This window comes from Chelonoidis abingdonii, chromosome 5, assembly GCF_003597395.2.
Source record: "Chelonoidis abingdonii isolate Lonesome George chromosome 5, CheloAbing_2.0, whole genome shotgun sequence".
Classification (NCBI taxonomy): Eukaryota; Metazoa; Chordata; order Testudines; family Testudinidae; genus Chelonoidis; species Chelonoidis abingdonii.
In genome coordinates, this window is record NC_133773.1 from 145386043 (window position 1) to 145402443 (window position 16401).

General features: G+C 49.5%; 1 long non-coding RNA gene across 1 annotated transcript; it reads right to left on the minus strand.

Annotated features, from left to right (window-relative positions):
* Positions 1–364: 364 nt before the first annotated feature.
* LOC116814931 (uncharacterized) lies at positions 365–16168 on the minus strand. Its single transcript, XR_004371373.2, has 3 exons — positions 15989–16168; positions 5018–5170; positions 365–379 (listed from the first exon to the last, which is right to left on the minus strand). It is a non-coding gene; the product is annotated as an uncharacterized LOC116814931 (long non-coding RNA).
* Positions 16169–16401: the final 233 nt, after the last annotated feature.

The window sequence follows — 16401 nt, forward strand, 5'->3', positions numbered from 1 at the left end:
GCCCCCAAATCTTGGCACCCTAGGCAACCGCCTAGTTTGCCTAAATGGTTGAACCGGCCCTGCTAGTATCAAACCAGCAGGGCAAGATCTTACAGCTCCATTCGAACTCCCTGGAGTAGGAGATTTATTTGGAGGGACAGACTGGAAACACGGTCGATATTCTGCTGAAATGTGGGGCTGCCTCCCCCCACCCCAGTCGAGCCAACTGACCTGTATGTAAGTTGGCAAACGTTGGGCTTGGAGCTGCAGTTGAACTTACCTAGAAGCGTCACAGCAAGGAGGGATGTGGCCAGGGCCAGACCCAGGAGGAGAAGGACAGCAGTGATGACGATGCCCCGCACCCTGTGCTGCCAAGGGACCGACGTCTCGGGAGGGTTTCCTTGAAGGGGAAGAAGAAACGTATCCATGGAAAGTTACAGCTCAAATGCCACTGACCGAGGAAACTCCATCTCACAAATCCAATACCTGCTCAGCTTCCTATTCCCTGACTGTGGTTAACAGCAACAGTGGAATGAGGCCAAATAAGGTCAGAACCGACTGGAACTCGAATGTGAAAAGCAACTCTCCCTAAATCCGGAGTGACTCTAGTGCCAGGCAGGTGTCCTGTGAGAGAGATCTGGGAGCAGGATTTCCCCCCTGCCTAAGCATTTCTAAAGATGGACATTTAGGGGTTGTGCAGTCCACGCCCAAAGGAGTATTTTTAAATGAGAAAAGGAACCTGAAACAACTTATGAAATATGAATACAACGAGGCAGAGAATCGAGGGGGAAATGATTCTTTGCAGGAGAAAAGTGGGGCTGACAGCAGCAGTGCGCTCAGAAGGACCTTTCTACAGCATCCCTGTCTGATAACCCGTCCCCAGGATGCTGGGCTCCTCTCTGCAAGGCAGCCAAGGGGCGAATCACAGGGCAAAGCCCGAAGATTGTGTCTCCCCTGCACATTGAAGGGAGAAGACTAGAGGTGCATTCGAGCCAGGATCTATGTGTAGACAGAAGTAAGTGTGCTCGGTGTGCTCTGGATTTGGTCTCCCCAGGGTGAACGGCAGCTGTTTGGAGACACAAGACTGTCAGATTCTCGTCTCCCTGATAGTCTCAGCCTGCCGCACCCCTTCCCTGTCTGATCTGGGCCTCAGCCATTAGCTCGCGCCGCTCCCCCATGGGGTGTGGTTCCTGGAACCAGCAGACAACACTCAGATGTCCAGATAATCCCCTTACATTGCAGAAGTGGCTTCTCTCACTCTAACCAAAGGGTGAAGCTGCCTCTCACTAATGTACTGAGATTACAGTTCTCAGCCTTTCCTGAAACAGATTCTGGGAGAAGCTTCTCTGTCACCTCAGTGCAACACTACATTTTTCGCTTATGTTTTGTCACAGAGTCATAGAATCTCAGGGTTGGAAAGGGACCTGCAAGAGGTTCAGTCAACCCCGTGTTCAAAGCAGGACCAATCCCCACTAAATCATCCAGCCAGAGCTTTGTCAAGCCAGGCCTCAAAACCTCTAAGGAAGGAGAATTCCACCATCTCCCCAGGTAACCCATTCAGTGCTTCACCAACCTCCTAAGTGAATAGTGTTTACTAATATCCCACCTAGACCTCCCCCACTGCAACTTGCGACCATTGCTCCTTGTTCTGCAATCTGCCACCACATGAGAAGCAGTTTAGATCCATCTGTGACGAAGAGGAACTGCCAAAAAAGTGGCTGCCCAAAAGCAGAACAATGCAGCTCAAAAAAGAAAAAAAAAAAAAAAAAGCCAGGCCCATGGTGCAGGCCTTTTGGAAGGGGGGGGAAGCTGCAGTTGTATCATTTTGGGCAGCGCTTTACTGTGGTTACCTGACCACTCCCTCCAACATGGTGGCATCAAAAGCAAGGGGCTGAGGCCAAGCTGCCTGGGAAGAAACACCTGTTCAGAGGGTGGCCAGGTCAACTGGGGCTTTAAACCAAGAGAGCCCAAATTGCAGCCCTAGAAACTGTGAGCCTGGGAAAAGACCGAATCCCAGTTTAAACCCCAGGGTATTGGTGTTGCAAAAGGGCACAGGCCGCATAAACTTCCCACACGCAGCCTGCAAAGCGCCATCAAGCACACCCGACCTAGGCGGGTGTGAAACAGAAGATGTCCTGGGTGTACTCCACCAAGGAATGGGAGAGATGCTGGGCATCATGGGAACGGTGGTGGGTTTCAACACTTCCCCAGGTCACTGGCTGAAGTGCTCGCTCAGTGTTCGGTCTCGAAGTGGGAGAGATGTTGACGAACTGGATGTTCTAATGTTTCCTCTGAAATACTGTGTGGGTTGCCTCAGTTTCTAACTGGACCATTGTGCCCAGCACTAAACCTAGCTACTGGCTGGCTAGAGTCACATTAAACGAAAAGGGGGGGTGTGTGTGCAGGACGCCTCGTTGGCTTCCCAGAACCCTGTTGGTCACGGAGTGTGGGGGCAGTCAGGGCCCAGCACCCCCGCTACCTGGCGATTCACCGTGATCTCAGCCAGCCAGTAACACAGGAAGGTTTATTTGGATGACAGAGCACAGTCCAAGGACGGTTTGCCGGTCAAAGACAATAGGACCCCCTTTATTTAGGTCCATCTGGGGCCCCAGGGAGGCCACAGCCCTGTTGGGAAGCCCAAGCCATCGGGGCCCTCTCCATTTCCCCAAGCCAGCTCCAAACTGAAACTCCCCCACCGTTCAGTCAGCCCCCCCCCGGCTTCGCTCCCAACTTGTGTCCTTTGTCCAGTGTCCCCGGGAGAGGTGTCACTTGGCCTTTCAAACCCTCTGGGGTCTCAGGTTACATGCTCAGGTTATCGCTCCTTCCGCAGTGCAGCCGTCCAGCACAACCCCTGCAGACCTTCCCAGGTATACTCCCCACTCAGCATTCACAGACCACAGCAAGAACATTCCCACTTTGTCTCACCTTGCCCTGGGCAGAACCGTTGTGGGAAGCCTCATGGGGGCAGAGATGTGAACGCTCCAAGGAGAGACACCCAGGAGGTGAAAGCTGGGTGAGCTTCTTGCCTGAAGACAGTCTGCTGCAATGGGAGAGGAGGCTCCCCAAAGTCCGTGACTTGCTTTGTGGGGAGCAGTTCCAGAGATCGCCGGACGCCTAACACATCCTCTTTGGAACCCTTTTTCAAGGTTGTTTGAAAGCAGCTATCAAAATCCTCCCCTTCAGTTTTTCTTTCTTTCTTCCCTGCAGACTAACAATCCCATTCCCTCAGTCTTCTCCTTGTAAGTCAATGTGCTCCAGCCCCCTAAATCATTTTTGTTGCCCTCACACGCTGGACTCTTTCCATTTTTCCCACACATTCCTTCTTGTAAGTGTGGACCCCAAACTGGACAGCAGAACTGCCAGCATAGGCCTCACCAAATGTCGAATAGAGGGGAATGATCACATCCCTCAATCTGGGCTGGGCATGACCCTAATTATAACACCCAAAAATGCGGTAGCTTCTTGGCAACGAAGCACAACTGTCCACCTCATATCCAGCTTTTTTCCTTTAGGGACTGCAGAGAGCCTAGCTGAGCTGGTGCTTAACTGCAGCTGCTACGAACCTCACATCCTCACCGCATGAATCATCCCCAGGTGCCCATTCCAGCTTTCTGCAAAGAGGTTAGGGACAAGACCATCCTTCCCATCTGGCTAATACCATTGATGGACCGTGTCTCCATGAACTTATCTAGTTCTTTTTTGAACCTGTTGTGGTCTGGCCTTCAACAATATCCTCTGAAACGAGTTCCACAGGTTGACTGTGCAGTTTTGTGGAAGAAATATTTCCTTTTGTTTGTTCTGTTTGTTTGTTTTAAACCTTCACTGTTTGGTGAACCCTAGTTCTTTTGTGTTATAAGAAGGAGATAAATAAGCACTTTCTTTATCTACTTTCTCCACACAGTCATGATTTTATAGAATCTCAGTTATATTTCCCCCTTTAGTCATCTTTTTCCAAGCTGAAATTCCCAGCTTATTAATCTCTCCTCATAACGGCAGCCATTCGCATACCCTAATTCCCCTTTTCTTTCTGAAACCTTTCCAATTCCAATATAATTTGTTGAGATGGGGCACCACATCTGCACACAGTATTCAAGATGTGGGTGTTACATGGATTGATATAGGGCAATAGGAATTTATTTTTTTGTCTCTTCTAATGATTCAACATTCTGTGGTTTTTTGAAGCCGCTGCACATTGAGTGGATGTTTTCAAGAACTATCCACATGACTCCAAATCCCTTCTTGAGTGAAACAGACTAATTCAGACCCATCGTGTTATAAGTACAGTTGGGATTATAGTTTCCAATGTGTGTTTACTTTGCATTTATCAACATTCGAATTTCATCTGCCATTTTGTTGCCCAGCTCAGGCAAAGGCACTGAGAGGGGCCCTTGTGCATTTGACATTGTGCTGGGAGCTTTAAGGAAACAACCTGGTCCTTTATCTCAGCACTTCAGCTCCATTTGTTCCTTGACTTTGGAGGAACAGGTTCCCTCCCCCTGTCCCTGAGCCCTGGGGAAAAACCCTTCTCTGCTAACACAGCTACATCTCCTACCCTGTCACGGTTAGCGCATGTGCTCGGGCAGGGGAAGGGGCAGAGGGTAAGGAAGGAGGTGTCCCTGTGACATGGGCGGATGAGAGGGAGCTGGTCCCCAGACTCTGGGGGCTTGTTGAGGATTCGAGCTGGTGATCTCCTCCTGGGAGAGCCTGGCGTGGCAGTGAGCTGGGCGAGGGGATCTGGATGACTTTTATGGCCAGCCATGGCAACTGCTCTGCCGCAGGAGCGGAGCTGTGCAGGGTTCATCTCTCCCCACTGTGCCATTCTCCCATTGGGACTGGCAGGGGAAAGAGAATGCTGGGAAGCGCTGACCGAGCACCCTCGCCTCTGCCCGTGGTGGCTGTCTGGCCAGACAAGGCTGAGCTCTTGGGGAACGTGGGTCAGTGGAGCAAGCGATCGCTGCCCAGGACGCTCTGCAGAGACCACAAAGCAAGGAGAGGTCAGCGGGAGTCCAGGGTCCTGGTGCAGCCTCTTGTGCTCCACATTTGGGCCGGGGAGCAGCTTCCGTCATCGCATGTTCTCATAGATATTGTCCCTCGCCATTGTCCTGCCTTCGCGCTGAGCCGAGCACCTGGTCACTGGCCTGTGGGTCCTTTCTGCAGCCTGGTGGGTTAGAGCCTCCCTCTGACAGCAGCCCTGGCCCAGAAATAGAAATGGGAAGTGATGCCTGGTGGTTGGATGAGGGAAGGGGGAGGGGAGGGGAGAGACAGTTGGAGGGGAGGGGATGGGCATGGAGGGGAGAGTTGGGCGGATGGGGTTAGTAGAGGAGAGGGAAGAGGTAGACGGCGCTCTGTCTAGGTGCTGGATCTAGGGGGGCTGCTGCACCCCCTGGCTGGAGGTGGTTTCCATCACATGCAGAGGTTACAGTTCAGTTCAGTGGCTCTCAGCACCCCACTATTCACGTTGTTCCAGCCCCTGGGCCCAGCCTTTTATGGCCCCCTCTTGCGGGTGGGGCTCTGGCAAGAGCGTAAAGGCATCATCCCCGTGCGTGGCGCGTGTGGTTGGCTGTTGGAGGTCGTGCAGCGGAGGGACAGGGCCTGGGGAAGCCTGTGCCCTCTCCCCTCCTGGAATACCCCCAGCTCTGCCCCAGCCATGGCATCCTGCTCTGTGTCCTGGGCCTGCTTGCGGTGTGGGGCCTCCAGCGTTGTCCCGCTGAAGCACGGTGAGGGGCAGGCTGGGGGCAGTGTGTGGGCCAGGCCTGCATCCTGCTTCTTGCCTCCAAAGCACGCCCTGTCCCCCCGACCGTGGCACCCTGGGCAATTACTCACATCGCCCACCCTGAAGGCCGGCCGTATCCTGGGGCATCCACGACTGTCCAAATCTGCATCTTTTTACTATGTGTGACCATCCACGGGTGGAAGTTCTGCTGTCCAAAGAGACAGACCCTGCTCACTGCTCCATCGGTAACGTGGGATGAGAGGGGGCACGTGTGGAATCAAAGGTTAGCGTGTTACACAAGCACTCCTAGTGAGTAGGAGCAGCACTGCTACAAGCAGCCGAGTGGGCACATGCCCGGCGATACACAAACGTTGGTGGCTGATGCTGACATAACTTTGTAGCATAGACACGGCCTCGGTAGCCATCTGTGGGGCTCTACAGAAAGTTTCCAGGAAGGACAAGCAGCCTTGCTGGCTTTTTCCTCTCCACTGATGACTGACAGCTTGTCGCGTTTTGCTGGGAAACTTCCCCAGCCAGGCTGAGTTTGCCCTCCAGCTCCCTAAGTGAGACCAGTCCCCACAGGCTCAACTCTGCTCTGACTGCTAGTCCAGGGCTGCTGCCTGCTGGGGGTGTGTCTGGAGGCTGGGCTGGGAGACGACAGTTTGGAGTTCAGTACAGTTGTGTAACCTGCACCTTGAGCTCTGCACCCCTTGGTGGGGAGGGGAAATCCTGGGACCGACGCAGCCTGACTCCTGCCTGAGGAGGATCCCGGCCAGCAGAGACCAGCCCCTCTGCAGTGACTGAGGGGTCCAGAGTCAGCTCTGAACCTGAGGATCATTCATGGAGTTTGTGAGGGCACCAGGGAACTTGCTTTGGGGACCCCCTACTCCCTGAGCTGTGTCCTCAAGCCAGGGAGTGAGGGTTTGGGGATTTTATAACCTGCTGCTTATTAAACCTGTGAAAGGACTTACCACCTCCTCCTGCTTGTGAGTCCTTTGGGCTGTACTGAACCCAGTCAGCCACGCGGCTAAACCGCTGCAGAGAAGATCTCGTGGTCATAGGTCATTAAGGGCCCCAACAAAGTACGCGTACCAATGGGACACTGATCTTATATTTGCTACATCAGGTCCCGTGACTGGGGAAAGTCACGGATATTAGCAGTGTTTTACCCTGTTATGGTATGTTTGTCTCCTGTTTAATATAATTACTGTTGAATGCATTGTGTGTGTGTGTGTTATTTCTTGGGAGTCTCCAACGATCTGGCAAGTAAATGGGAGTTCTCCTGTGGCCAGAATTTACCTCCCAAGCTGCCCTGGTGACCCTGCCAGGAAGGAGCGAGGGGGCTGAGGCACCGCCAAATAAATTCCTAGTGGAAAATAAAGAAGATTCACCCAGCTGAGTGAGTGGTGGGATCCAGAAGAACCCAGACCTGTCCATCAACACCTGGGTGGAGAGGGGGTTCTACATGGGAATTGCTGCTGGCTGGCTGGAGCTTTGGACTGGTGTTTGCTGAGGAGATTCTGAGGTGATGGGCAGGGACGGAGAGGCCACCATTCTCCTCAGGCCCCGGAGAGTCCAGAGGGGGACACATACATTTGGAGCCCCCCCACAGAGACTGGGAAATGATCAGTGCAAGGTCAGAGGGGGATGCTCGGAAGTTGTGGCCCAAACTCCACAAGTGAGTGTTGTGTTGTGACCTTGCCCTGAAATACATGGAACAGCAACAGCACCGGAAGTCTCTGTAAGGAACCCCACAGATTTACTGCTGAACCGAGCTGCTGAAGGGACTGAAAAGTGTCCTGCATACTGTCTGCGAGGGGCTGTGTGTGTGTTAAACGTTCGCTCACTAAGAAATTGTCTGGGACTCTCTGAGCTGACTGGCAGCTGTCGTTAACCCCTACAGGCAGGGGCTGGTACCGTAGCTCTGAGCTTCAATTCTGTGCAAAACTTTTCTTTTTTGAAATCCTGAAAGGACAGAGCTCCAGCCTGCGCTTCAGCAGGGAGTTGTGCTGAGGGGCAGGGAAGGGGGGTGTCACAGTTACACATAATTCAGGCTCTGCCTCCCCCCGCCCATTACATCTCTGTGTCCTGCTGCAGCATCGCCACTGGTTCACCACAGCCTAACTCCTGGCAGCGGCTTCCCCCTCCCCTGCCAGGTGGGTGCTGTTGGGCCGGGCTGGCCCTTTTAGGGGATTTGGGCTCAGCCCCATCAGTGTGCAGTTAGCCTCCACTCCAGAGATGGTTTGGGATGCTGGCTGGATCAGACATCACACGATGGTAGCCTGGGGAAGGGGCAGGACTGCTTGTAAAATGGAGCCTGCTGTGTCACAGGGGGAGACGAGAGGCTCAGAAAGACATAGGGGGTTGGTGGGAGAGGCCCAGAGTCTTGCAAGGGGCTGGTAGAGCTTCCTTGCTCAGGGAGAGCTGGTGCCTGATGCCCTGATAGACGGGTAAAGGGCAGGAAGAGACCTGTGGAGGATCCAGAGGGGATCCCAGGAGCACCTTCCCCAACACCAGCCAGAGGGAAAGGCCTGGCGGGAACTACCTGAGTGAGGGCCAGGAGCCAATCCTTAAGGCCTGGTCGTCACTGCAGAAGAGGGATGTTAACTCAGAGAATCATAGAACCATCGAGTTACAAAGGGCCACAAGGGTTATCTAGTCTAACCCCTGCCAAGACGCTGGGTTTGCTGTGTCTAAACCATTCCAGACAGTAGACGAGCCTTTGAAACCCTCCAGTGACAGAGCTTCCACAACCTCCCCAGGCATCTGTTCCATTGTCCTACTGGTCTTACAGTGAGAAAGTTTGTCCTGAGATTTAATCATCTCGATCTGCTGTGCTGTAGTTTGAACCCATTGCCCCTCGTCCTGCCGTCTGTGGCATCTTTCTTATGTCAATCTTTCAAGTGTTTGAAGACTGCTGTCTTATCCCCCCTTAGTCTCCTCTTTTCCAAACCAAAATACCCAGTTCCTTCAGTCTTTGCTCAGATGCCTTGCATTGCATTCCATCTCTCTCACCATCTGTCTCCACCTCTGGATACTCTCCAGTTTCTCTACATCCTTTCTATACATTGGTGACCAGAATTGGACACAGTACTCCAGCTGAGGCCTACCCAGCGCCGAGTACAGTGATACTGTCACCTCCTTTGACTTGCATGCGAGGCCTCTGTTACTGCAACCTAAAACTGCATTTGCTTTTTCTGCAACAGCATCTCATTGCTGACTCATGTTGAGGTTGGGATCCACCACAACTCCCCAATCCTTCTCAGCAGTGCTGCTGCCAAACCACTTTCCCCCCATTCTGTATTTGTGTATTTGGTTGTTCTTCCCTATGTGTAGGACCTTATGTTTGTCTTTATTGAGTTTCATGTTGTTGTCTATAGCCCAGTTCTCCAATTTAGCAAGATCCCTCTGAATTTTAGCTTTATCCTCCAAAGTGTTGTAACCTTTCCCTCCTAGCCTTGTGTCATCTGCAAGCTTGATCAGTGTGTTTCTCCATCCCTACACTCAGTGTATGGGGAGATTTTGGCAAACCAGTGAAGTGCCTGAAACCACTATGGCTTAGTGCTCAAAGCATGCCATAAAGTGGTCAGGCAGCAGGCTTAGCTTGACCAAGGAAGGAGGGGACGGGTTTTTGAGTGCCATAGAAAGGGCAGTTTGAGCCCATGTCCTTCCTGATAAGAATTGTGTTGAAGTTGCTGATGCATGCATTATAGAGGAGCAGGATGTGCCCTCAAGAATGTGTCTGACAGGGTCTCAAGGCTGCAAACTCTGGGAAAAACCCCCACCTGGTTAATCGATAGTCAGAAGGAAGCCTCTTGCTGGGCCATTGAAATTGCTTGCTGAACAAGTTTTCTTTAAGGGACATGTCATTGTGTTATAAATAAGTGGGAAAACTTTGAGGTCGTGGGACTCTTCAGGACCAGTCTCTCCCTCTGGATGCATCTTGTGTTCCCCACCAGCAGACGGGTTGCCACTGTGCCACTTGAGAGCCACACTCAGCTTTGGTAATTATCGAGGGGTGGGGGTGTTTTACTAACCTGTTGCGGAAGTGTGTGAGTGCTTGAGACTAAGTAAAGTTTAGCTTGAAGTGAAAGCACTCTTGTGTTGTCCTGTTTGTGCAGCCATCTATCGGTCAGATGTCCCGGATGGCCATGTGTCCTGTGATTTGTTTCTGACACCACCTCACACTGGGTAAACGTTACCAGGAGCTTTGGGTTGAAAGAACCCCGGGTAACAGAATTTGGAGGCCCCAGTGAGGATTGGTAGAGAGGAAGGAGATGGATGGTACAGTTTGTAGTTTGTCCATTGCAGTAGGAGGTAAAAGACGACAGGGTGAGGTCGCTCCCTACAAGTTCCCGTGTCACAGTTAGCGAGTTAATTTATGGATACACTCCGTTACTGGGACTCAGAACTCAGGCTGATTGTCTGCTCGCATGGAGAAATTATGTCCAGAGACAGAGAACCAACTCCAGGACACAGCCCCAAAGATGAGAGCTGCCAGACCTTAACACTCTGCCAATGACACCGTGCAGAAACTGGAGTCCCCCAGATGGACCTGATTCTGACTGGCCATCAAGAAAAGTTCATCTGTCTTATTGGGAGCGGTGAGCCCTGCATGTGTCGCATGTGCAGTCTGTTTTTGAGGGTTTTTAAGAAATAGAGGTTATGTAGGATATTACTGTGTAAGAGTCTTCCACTGGTAAAAGACCCTGTAAATCCGCAAAAGATGAAGCTCTGAGTCCACAAGGAAAGGGTGTTTGCCCAGAGCCCATGGAGGAGTAGACAGGGCCGGTGCTACATTAAGGAGAACTAGGCGGTTGCCTTGGGCGCCAAGATTTTGGGGCTCCAAAAAGCGGTGCCTCCAATTTTTTTTTACAGCTTTCCTCCCTGAGCGCGCGGTCACTGCTCCACTTCTCCCGCCTCCCAGGCTTGCAGTACCAATCAGCTGTTTGGCACCGCAAGCCTGGGAGGAGAATTAGAGCAGGGGCGGCGTGCTTGGGGAGGAGGTGGAGCAGAGGGGAGCTGGGGTGGGGAGGGACCGCACAGCTCTGGAGTGGGGAGCTGCTGCGGCGGGGAGGCACCTCAGGGCAAGAGGGGGAGCTGCCACGGGTGGGCGCCTCAGGGCGGAGACGTGGGCGGAGAGCTGCCGCAGGGCGGAGGGCTGGGCGCAAGGTGGAAGTTTCACCTAGAGCGTGAAACTTCCTTGCACCGGCTCTGGGAGTAGAGCCCGGAGCCCATGGGTGGCTAAAGTTAGGTGCTTTTCCCCTGGAGTCCTAGGAACTGGGGAAAAAGTGGGTGTCCTTGAATGTGTGAGTAACAGAGAACTTTGAGCAGAATTTTGGTGCAGAGAATGCAGGCAGCCTGAGGTCTTTTGGACTGAACTGCTAGAGCCTGACAGGGTAAACAATAGCAAAGTACCTGTGCCTTGTGTCAGAAAGGGTCACTACCTATCTGGCAGAATGACCACCCCAGAGCAACAAGAGAGGGAGGGCCCAGGAGGGGTGGGGGCTAGTTGAGGGTGGTTAGTGGGACAAAGCCTGTGCCCGTGGGAAGGGGCGGTTCAGCGAGGAAAGCAGGATCAGGCCCAGACAAGCAGGTAGGCAACAGATAACGAGATTGGAAAACAGGCTGGGAGCCCTGAGGAGCAAAGTGGCAGGAGTAAGGAAAGGAGTAAGTCCAGGCCTGGGGAATTCAGATCCCTGGGACAATCCTGGGAATGGTGAAATCTGAGTTGATGGCGAGTCATTCTGGGAGACAAACAAGTGAGTTAAGGAAAGAGAGTGAGAAGTTAACTCTGCAGAGGCTGGAGGGAATTAAGCAGTTGAACCTTGTGAAAACGTTAACAAAAGAAAAGTCTTATGGGAAGCGAATTCTTGGTGTCTTTGCAGCCATTCTGAAGGGAAAATGGGCCCTTTCCCAAAGGAAGGTCTGTAAATAAGCCAGGCAATAAGACAATCTGCTTTGAATCATTTGACCGAACAATTTAGTCAAATGCGCTAAAAGAACATAAGGGGTTCCTATTGGAACTGACCTGCCCCCAGACGTACAGCAATGTAATCTATGGGCAGCGGTGTAAACAGTAAAGAAGTGTAAGGGATGTTACGCAAAAGAGGATGTGTGTGTGTGTGAACATATTGTCTAAATATGGGGAGTGTTTAAATGGTTTTTGTTTTGTTTTTAAATAACACCACTAAAAAGCCATCTGAATCTTTCATTCAAAGTTGCAAAACTGCCAGACACTTTCTGCCAGGCACAAGTAACTCGGATTATTTGGCTTTGGTATTTAGCACTTAACCCTTAAGGTACCTCAATGCTTTATAACGTCAATATCTCAAGTCGTGGCTGCAGCAGGGTCGTCAAACCCAGGAGAAGGGGAAGAAATTCTGGCTACTTTTTTTTTTGGTAACTGTCATAAACAGATAGCTAAGGGTTAATGTTTCGAGCAGGAAGGGAAGTGGGTTATTTCCTTTGTTGGAGGCTCAGGGCATCTGAGTATTGGGGGTCCCCCAGGGAAAGGTTTGGGGAGACCACAGAGATTATCAGGTACTCAGAATCTTGATTGGCGGCAGCGAGATAAGATCCAGGCTGGTAATTAAGCTTGCAGGTTCATGCTAAGCACCCAGATTTTGAACGCTAAGGTCCAGATTTGGGACAGAGGCTTATTACAGTAACAAAATAGCAGATAAAAGCTGTAGTAAAAGAAATAAGGAAAAAAGACAGTGCCTCTCTGGAGCAACAGCAGGGGTGAGGTGCACACACAAAAAAAAGAAGAAGCAACATTAGAAGCACTGAGCCTTAAGGTGGCTCTGAGTAATCAGATTGTAGTTGGATGACGGTACATGAAAACTCTGTGAGCACAAAAGAAACAGTTACACCTTATGCACCTATGAAAGGAAGGTGCATTTTTCCCCAGGACATGTGCAGTGTATATTGTAGAAGGGGTAAAAGAAATGCAAACAAAACACGCTACTTAATGAAAATCCTATTAGAGCTCTAAGGGGAGCCACAATAGGTTGCGTTTTCTTTTTCAGCTCGCTGGGTGTTTTGGAAACAGGAGTTGAAAATGAAAAGAAATCAAAATTCGGATGGAAGTTGATTTTGTCCCTTTTAAGATGGAGTCTCTGAGCTGCTGATGGCTTTGGATGCAAAACTAAGCCAGAAAGCATCTGAGTTAATGCAAATCACCTAACTGATAGAGGAAAGAGAGAACTGTCCATAAAAGGCACCACAAAGGAGCTGTAGATAATGAATATGCCTGGCCAGCAAACAAACTACCTGAAACCAAAAGGCTCAAATTATGACCCTCCAGAGGAAGGTGGAAAATGAAGTCAAACCTAAAAATATGAGAGGGACAGGTTAACCCCAAGTAGGAAAAAATATCCTTTTTCTGTGTGTATGCAGTGCTGAAATCAGAAAACAAGTACGAAAGGGGTCTGCTTACATGCATGACACCCCTACCTTTTAATTCACCAAAACCCCAAGGATATAATTACATTAAAAAGCCTATGCAAAGATTTCAAGAGAACATTGAACACATTGGCCTCAAAAACAAAATATCTAAATAAAAGGCATGGTATAACAAGATACTTTTAATAGACTTCATCTTAATATTAAACATTGGGATAAATGTAATGTTAATAAGTACCCCTGTAACAATGTATAGTGTGTATGATTTTTGGAAAAACCTTTAAGGTCATATGTAATGTTGCTTCTCAGCTATTACCTGTGAATACACTTAAAGCTTAGCACAGCAGAGAAACATTGCAAACTTGGTCTGCTGTATAAGACGGAAAACCGAGGTACATCACCTCATGAACGTAATGACTGAACAAGGACTCTTCATTGTTTTTGCTGATACAGACTAACACGGCTACCACTCTGGAACCTGTGGGATAATAATTCCCCCTAAACCTTTAAAAGGTAGGAGCCATTGAAACCTGGCCTGCCTATAGAACAAAACCACAGGAACATAAGGGGGTAATTCCTCTTTGTTGCCAGCAATCAGCAAGGATCTTTGTAAAAGGAAGGGATATTTTAAGCAATAATCTGCCACCCCCAAAGGGGTAGAAACACGTTCTTTTTGTCTTTCAGAAAATCAGCAAAAGCTGGTACCAGCTGAGGAGCAGCCCAGAATACCATGGATCTATTGTTGTGACAAAGATTGTGTTTTGTGTTTTATGTTTTGTCTTGTGTTGTTTGTCTTGTTGCTACCATTGTTGTGTACTGTGTTACAAAAAAAAAAAGAAAATACTGCATTAGGAAGAAAAGGCTTAACAACCATTTTAACTGTATTTCCAGAAACCAATGTTGCAGAAGGGCGGAGGTCAAGAAATGCCAGCCTGTTAACAGGGAAACATCCTGAGGTGGTAAAGGCACATTTAAAAGCAAAATATACATGAGATACAAGGTTTATCTGTTGGGGGGAATAAAAGGATGGACATAAATTTTTTTTTTATTTTAAGGCACAAAGTGAAATTACCAAGGAAAAAAAAGGATATGTAAAAACATTGGTTACTAAAAGATTAAGACTTGCCGATTGTTACTTCTTAGTCAATTTCCAGCATGCAAGCCCAGCTGAATGCACCTGGGTGTTGTATGAAACTGGATGTAAGGAAAGAAAAGCCATTGCCACACCTTCCCTGATTACTATAAGGGGCAGTACAGTAAAGACCCAGTGCAGGTAGAGCTTCCCTAATACTATCTCAATGTGAACTACTGAAGGTTACTGGAGTTCCCTGGCAGCCGTGGGGGTGGGCAGCCTACAGAAAAGGTTCCCAAGAAATGTACTGAACTGCTTTGGGTGGAACTGGATTAGAAGTTGGAGTGCTGGATGTTACTAGCATAGAGGTATTGGCAAACAAACCAAGTTATGTTCATAAAGTAAATCATAATCTTTATGAGAATAAATGTTTCTGTCATATTGTAGCAATCAGGGGATGTGATTTTGACTTTCATGTTCCTGAATTTCAATATAGTCAGTTAAAAGTGTCTTATACTTTGTATTCTATTGTGACACCTGTACTTCTTGGAATGGATTCAACTGCCTTACAAACATTGCTTGTACACCCTGATTTACAGAACCAGCTAGAGACTGCAAAACAGGAAGGGTGCAGAGTCATGGTTACCGTGCATCATAATGCCGATGAAATTAAACAGGTATTTGCCAGAATTGGCCAAGACTTGTCATACTACTGGTGGGAAGTGTTATTGGGATGGTCCCCCACTGGCACAACCCGAATTTGGCCCTACACCTCATCATAGTAATCTTGGGGTCCCAGTTAGTAGTGGTTTTTGTTACCAGCCAAATAACATGCTGGACCTGGTGCAAGTCCCCCAACGGATGAGTCAGTGGTTACTGTCACCAGCACTCGTACTCCGGGAAAGGAGGTTAAAACGATCACTTGTCAGTTGCTATGCTGGTGTGCTAAGTATGGGATGCCAACAAGAAGATAATTTGCTCAGTCTTGGTTAAGAGCCTTGAGCTTTCGTTGGATCTCAATGCAGGTGCATCCAAAAAAGGTGTGGCGACGACCATGTAAAGGCCCCCTTGTGTGAAAGGTGATCTTTAAAGAGGGGAACTGTACGGGGAGATTTTGGCAAATCAGTAAAGTGCCTGAAACCACTATAGCTTATTACTAAAAGCAGCCAAGTCAGCAGGCTGTAAAGTGGCCATGCAGCAGGCTTAGCTTAACCAAGGCAGGAGGGGAGGGGGTTTTGGGTGCCACAGAAAGGGCAGTTTGACCCCATGCCCTTCCTGACAAGAATTGTGTTGAAATTGCTGATGCATCCATTTTAGAGGAGCAGGATGTGTCCTCAGGAATATGTCTGACAGGGTCTCAAGGCTGCAAACTCTGGGAAAACCCCCCACCTGGTTAATCCATAATCAGAAGGAAGCCTCTTGCTGGACCATTGAAATTGCTTGATGAACAAGTTTCCTTTAAGGGTCATGTCATTGTATAATAAATAAGGGGGAAAAGTTTGAGGTAGTGGGACTCTTTGTGATGTCCTGTTGTGCCAGCCATCTAGCAGCTTGACAGTCGTGTCTCCCCGATTTATTTCCTGACACCACCTCGCACAGAGGAAACGTAAACAAGAGCTTTTGGTTGAAAGAACCCTAGGTAACACTAGGTCATTATTGAAGATGTTAAACAACACTGGGCCTAGAACTTGAGTTAACAAACTTGAGGTAAAATCCTACTGAAGACAAGGCAGTGTGTAGTTTTCAGATGAGTTGTTAGGAGGTCAAGTTAAAGCCTGTGGAGGTACCTAACAACTAACGTGACAAATATGACCTACCTTGTCTCCATGAGGTTTTAGCTTGAGTTACGGGCAAACCTTCCTTCCCATCCAGACGAGACCATCCAGAGCTCAGGAGCGCTGCAGGGGACTGCTTAGCATGGAGAGAAAGACTTTCAATTAAAATTAGAATCTTTTGGTTAAACCCAAATGACAAAATCTCCTGCCACACAGAGTAGAAAGAGAGCCCGAATGCATGTTCTCTTGATGGTAACACTAGGCTGGGGCGGAACTTGGTTCTAACAGGAAACCCCCCTTTCCTGCTCTGAAAATATTTATCACTCTGGCTGAGGATGGAACTTAGCTTACAAAAACCTCCCGATGCAGTAGGGCTGGGTTCTGCCATGCTAATCCACACTGGGTTATACCTTCCTCCACAAGCAGCCTCACTCATTTGAAGGGGACCAGCTGCA